Below are 6,268 nucleotides of genomic sequence, written 5' to 3' on the forward strand. Positions count from 1 at the left end.
CCCTGAAAAAAAAATATGATCAGTCAATAAGTATTTATTAAGTGCTTACTATGGACCAGGTATTGTGCTAAAAGCTAGGAATACAAAGGAAGGCAAAAACAAGGTCTCTGCCCTCAAGGAGCTCAGTCTGATGAGGGAGACAACATGGAAGCAACTAGGTACAAATAGTGTACAGGCAGAGTAGGAAATAGTCAACAGAGGGTAGGCACTGGAATTAAGAGGGCCTGGGGGAGGCTTCTTGTGGAAGATGGTATTTTAACTGGCACTTGAAGGAAGCCAGGAGGCTGGTATCACTGAAGATGTGGTGGGGAGTGAAATATAAGATTGGAAAGGGAGGAGAGGGCTAGGTTATGAAAGGCTTTGAATGACAAGCAGAGTATTCTGTATTTGATCCTGAACGCAATAGGGAGCCACGGGTTTATTGAGTAGGTGGGTGACATAGACCTACACTTTAGGAAAACCAGTATGACAAATGAAAGGATGGATTGCAGTAGGAAGAGACTCTAGGCAGGCAGTACTCTAGCCAGTAGCTACTGCAATAGTGCAGGTGTGAGGTGATGAGGTCTGGACCAGGGCAAGGGCAGCATCAGAGGAGAGAGTGCATTTTTGAAAGATGCTGCAGAAGTGAAATGATGAGAGGTGCTGCAAAGGTGAAATCTGCAAGAGATGCTGCAGAAGTGAAATTGATGAGGGGTGCTGCAAAGGTGAAATCTGCAAGAGATGTTGCAGAGGTGAAATTGATGAGAGGTGCTGCAAAGGTGAAATCTGCAAGAGATGCTGCAGAAGTGAAATTGATGAGGGGTGCTGCAAAGGTGAAATCTGCAAGAGATGTTGCAGAGGTGAAATTGATGAGGGGTGCTGCAAAGGTGAAATCTGCAAGAGATGTTGCAGAGGTGAGTTGGACAAGCTTAGGCAATGGCTTGGATGAGAGACCTCAAGGAATCCAGGATGATGCAGAGGTTGGGACCCTGAGGAATGGGAGGATGGTGATACTTCTACAGTAACAGGAAAAAGTTTTGGGGAAAGACAGAGTTATGTTGAGTTGATGATGTCTACTGGACATCCAGTCTGTGACATCTGAAAAGCAGCTGGAGATGCACAACAGGGTCAGCAAAGAGCTTTTGGCAGGATCGATCAGTTTTAGAATCATCAGTACAGATGTGGTAATTCAATCCATGGGAGCTGATAAATCACTAAGTGAAGTAGAATGGAGGGAGAAGAGAAGCAGGCCCGGCACTGCTCCCAGGGCCCTCTTCTCCCTTATACTCTTCTCTCTCCAGCTTTTCGTGATAGCATTCTCACCTGCTTCTCTTCCTACCTATTTGATTGCTCTTTCTCAGTCTCCTTGTCTGAGTGTTCATCTGGCTGGTGCTGGCTAACTGAGAGTGTTCCCCGGAGCTCTGTAGGATCTCCAGTATTGGAGGCTCAGGAACGCCTACTATATTGGGTGGATTGTCTTTAGATAATTGTAGGACCTGGATTAGCCTTTTGGGGGGGCGGGGGGCGGCAATGAGGGTTAAGTGACTTGCCCAGGGTCACACAGCTAGCAAGTGTCAAATGTTTGAGGCTGGATTTGAATTTAGGTCCTCCTGAATCCAGGGCTGGTGCTTTAATCCACTGTACCCCCAGATTAGCTTTTTTTAAATTTTATTTGTTTTTGGTGGGGAGTATGGTAGAAGATAATTGCAGGGTAGATTCTTTTTTTTTTTTTTTTTTGCAGGCAATGGGGGTTAAGTGACTTGCCCAGGGTCACACAGCTAGTAAGTGTCAAGTGTCTGAGACTGGATTTGAACTCAGATACTCCTGAATCCAGGGCCGGTGCTTTAACCACTGCGCCATCTAGCTGCCCCCAGATTAGCTTTTTAAACTGTCTCTCCACTACCCTCTCCTGCCAGCCCCAGTTAGAAGCAAGGAGGTAGAGATCTCAATACCCTCCCTCGTCTTCTTTTTCTGTTGATTGTGTGGTAAAAAGTTTTAACAGTCGGTTAGATAATGGAGAGACTCCAGTTTTGGGGTTTTTTTAGGACCACCCTTTTGGGGAGGAGACCAACAGCATTGCCTGCTGAGCACTCGACTTCTGACTTCCGGGGTGCGAGCTTAAAAGGCAAGGAGAGAACGGAAGTGGGAGCTTTTTCCTGCTCCGCTGGTCTCCTGGCTGCGCTGCACAGACAGACGCGGACTGGAGTTTGACTCGGCCCGGCTCTCGGTTAACAGCACGCGCTTGACTCGGTCTCTCTCCCCAAAAGTGGCCTTGGGTTTTGGTGAGTTTTATACAGAATATAGACTAAGCCTAGACTTAAGACGATTTGTATTGTATTTCTACTTTCCTATCCTTCTAATCAACATCACCTTGTGACTACCATACAATAAAGGCTCTATCTAGAAAACCAGAAGCTTCTTCCATTTACTAGTCTGGGAGATAAATTAAGGGAAAGGTTAAGTAGGGGAGATTTATGATCTAATATCCAATTTTAATCTCACAATTGTATACACCGGGGCAGCTAGGTAGTGCAGTGGATAAAGCACTGGCCCTGGATTCAGGAGGATCTGAGTTCAAATCTGGCTTCAGATACTTAACACTTACTAGCTGTGTGACCCTGGGCAAGTCACTTAACCCTCACTGCCCTGCAAAAATAAATAAATAAATAAAATGAGTTGATTATATACACCCGGGCTCAGGATGTGCTCCAGCCTACTCCCAATGTCCCTTAGGTGACTCACAAATAGTGCTTTGTGAAAGGTTGCTTCAATCCAGACATTGTGGCCAAGTGACTCTCAACAGAGAGCCCTGAACTCTCTCTTCTTGTTAACGGTTTTATAGAAGGTGTGTCGGGGGTGGCTAGGTGGCACAGTGGATAAAGCACCGGCCCTGGATTCAGGAGTTCCTGAGTTCAAATCCAGCCTCAGACACTTGACACTTACTACCTGTGTGACCTTGGGCAAGTCACTTAACCCCCATTGTCCCCCTTCCCCCCAAAAAGAAGATGTGTCATTGATCCATCGAGCAGGTGGGTAAGGCCTCATAAAAAAAGTAGTTTTCAGCCTCAGTGGGACAAATGCCTAATCAGATTCCTAGCACTTTACCTCCTCAGGTAAATAAAAGAAGCGGCTTGCTTTCATGACAGGAGGGTAGAAGTGCATGTGATCTACCTCCCCTGCTGAGATCTCAGATCCCTTGTCAAACAGTGTTCGATGAGCTGCTAGTCTCAGATTGGATCAGAGAAATGCTGCAAAGTACACTAAGGTTTTATCAAAACCTTTGATTCACTCCTGCTATCTTGGTACACAAGGGGGAGATGACAGCTGCATTTGGAAATGGGTTAACGGTTAAATCACCCATCCTGAAGAGCACTGGCTAATGAATGAGCTGATGCCAATTCACCGGGAGCTCTCTGGGGAATTGTCCTAATTGCCCCCAGAGGTCTCTCCTTTTCCTTGTGCATGTTCAGCATTTTTGTCAATGACTTAAGAGAAGCTGCTGAAGGCATGCTTGTCCAAATGGGCAGGTATCAGAGCTGGAAGGAAGGGGTGCAGATGTCAGATGACAGGATGCCGGTTTTGGCTTGCTGGAATGAAGGGCTGACTTTACCGAAATGAAAATATTCAAGGAAGGCAAAAGCAAGGTCCTCAACTTGAGTCCAGAGTGGGGGAGGGGGAAGCAGACACAGCTCCTGTTAAAGGAATCTCAAGGGTTTTGGGGGATAGCAGGGTCTGTGTGTCACTAGTGACACATGGTGGCTAAAACAGTCAATGCCTTCCTTTTTTTTTTTTTTTTTTTTTTTTTTTGCAGGCAATGGGGGTTAAGTGACTTGCCTAGGGTCACACAGCTAGTAAGTGTCAAATGTCTGAGGCCGGATTTGAACTCAGGTACTCCTGAATTCAGGGCCGGTGCTTTAACCACTGCGCCATCTAGCTGCCCCTAATGCCTTCCTTTTTTATCATAAAAGTATTTTACTTTTTCCAGTTACATGTAGAGATAGTTTTCAACATTTGTTTTGATAAGATTTTTAGTTCCAAATTTTTCTCTCTCCCACCCTTCCCTCCCCCCTCCCCAAGACAGAAAGCAATTCCATATAGGTTATATATGGACAACCACATTAAACATTTATGCATTAGTCATGCTGTGAAAGAAGAATCAGAACAAAAAGGAAAAACCTCAAAACAGAAACAAAAATGAAAAGAGAAACAGCATGGTTCAATCTGCCTTCAGAATCCACAGTTCTTTTTTTCTGTATGTGGAGAACATTTTCCATCATGAGTTCTTTGGAATTGGCTAGGATCATTGGATTGCTGAGAAGAGATAAGTCTATCACAGTTGATCATCACAATGTTGCTGTTACTGTGTACAATGTTCTTCTGGTTCTGCTCACTTCACTCAGCATCAGTCCACTTAAGTCTTTCCAGATTTTTCTGAAATCTGCCTGCTCATCAATAGTATTCTATTACATTCATGTACCACAACTTGTTCAGCCATTCTCCAATTGATGGATATCCCTTTGATTTCCAATTCTTTGCCACCACAAAGAGAGCTGCTAGAAATATTTTTGTACTTGTGGGTCCTTTTCCCTTTTTCATGATCTCTTTGGGATACAGACCTAGTAGTGGTATATTCAATGCCTTCCTCAGAGGCATCTGGAGGACTACAGGTCTAGAAAGGGAGACGGAACTATAGGTCATCTCTGCTCCATCCTAGTCAGATCACAGCTAGAGGGAGGTGTTCAAGCCTGAGCATCACATTTTGGGAATGGAATGAACAAGCTGAGGTGCATCCAGAGAAGGGTGAGCAGAACTATTAAAGACCCCTCAAAACATGGAGAAGAGAAAACAGGAAGACCATAGGAACTCTCCTTACATGACACAGAACACTGGGCCTGGAGGGCAGGAAGGTCTGAGTTCAAATCCATCCTTGAATACTTACATAGCTGTATGACCCTGGGCAAATCACTTCACTTCTATTTATCTCAGTTTCTTCATCTGTAAAATGGGGGTGTGAATGGCACCTACCATGCAGCATTATTGTGAGGCTCAGCACAGTGCCTGACACATAGTAAGTGCTCTATAAATGCTATTATTGTTTGAAAAGCTATATGGAAGGGGGGTTGTTCTTTTCTGCTTCACCCATGAGGAAAAAAACTGGGAGCAGTAGGTAGAAGGTGCCAAGAGGCAAATTTCAGCTTGCTGTCCCAGAGTGGAAGGGGACGCCCAGGGAGCTAGTGGGTTGTTTGACCTTTGCCGGAGGGGTCAAGGGTGTGCTGGATGACCCCTTGTTGAGAATGCTGTAGAGGGGAGTCTTTCTTTGGGCATGAGTTTAACTGGATGGAAATGTGCCAATTACATGTCTGCCGTGTGGTAAGTGTGGGGGTGCTAGGTGCTGGGGGGACCAAGACAAACACACAACCATTTCCTTCTGTGAGCTCACCTGAACATGCCTAGTATGTGTGTGCGTTTACCTGTGGATATCTAGATGCACACAACAAAGAAGTACAAAAGCCAGAGACTGGGAGCCTCAAGGCCAGGAGAAGCCTCCTGGAAGCTTTTGAGAGGCAGCAGAGGGGAGAAGAGTCTCCAGGCCAGTGCTGGACTGTGGAGCCTGACTTATTTTCCAGTTCTGCTCTCTTCTTTTCATGTGACAAATACCCAAAACATCCCCTCCCTTTCAGATGAAAAGTTTTTTTTCAATGAACAAAGATTTGTTTTCCCCTTTCCACCTCCTCTGTTGGAAAAAACCACAACCAAACAAACCAAAACCCTTGTAACAAATATACGCAGTCAAGAAAAGTCAATTCGTTGGCCATATCCCCAAATGCAGGTCTGTCCTGCTTCAGGACGTGGGCAGCAGGCTTTGTCATTGCATTGATCAGAAGCCTGAGGTCTTTCAAAGTTGTCTTTACAGTGTTGTTACTCTCTGTTCTCCTGCTTCTGCTGACTGTACTCTGTGCTAGTTTATACCATCTTCCTGTGTCATCTAAAGGGGGTGCAAATAAGTGTGATGTGGTACCTCAACATTGGGGCGGGCTAAGGCTGCGCCATAGTGCACTGAGCGCTGGCACTGGAGGCAAGAAGACTCATCTGAGTTCAGATCTGGCCTCAGACACTTCCTAGCTGTGTGACCCGGGGCAAGTCACTTCACCCTGTTTGCCTCAGTTTCCTCATCTGTAAAACGAGCTGTAGAAGGAAATAGCAAGCTACTCCAGTAAAGGAAACCCCAAATGGGGTCCTAGAGATTCGGACATGACTGAAACAACTGAACAATAATATGACACCACCT

Source organism: Dromiciops gliroides, chromosome 5 (assembly GCF_019393635.1).
Source record: "Dromiciops gliroides isolate mDroGli1 chromosome 5, mDroGli1.pri, whole genome shotgun sequence".
In the NCBI taxonomy this organism is placed as follows: Eukaryota; Metazoa; Chordata; class Mammalia; order Microbiotheria; family Microbiotheriidae; genus Dromiciops; species Dromiciops gliroides.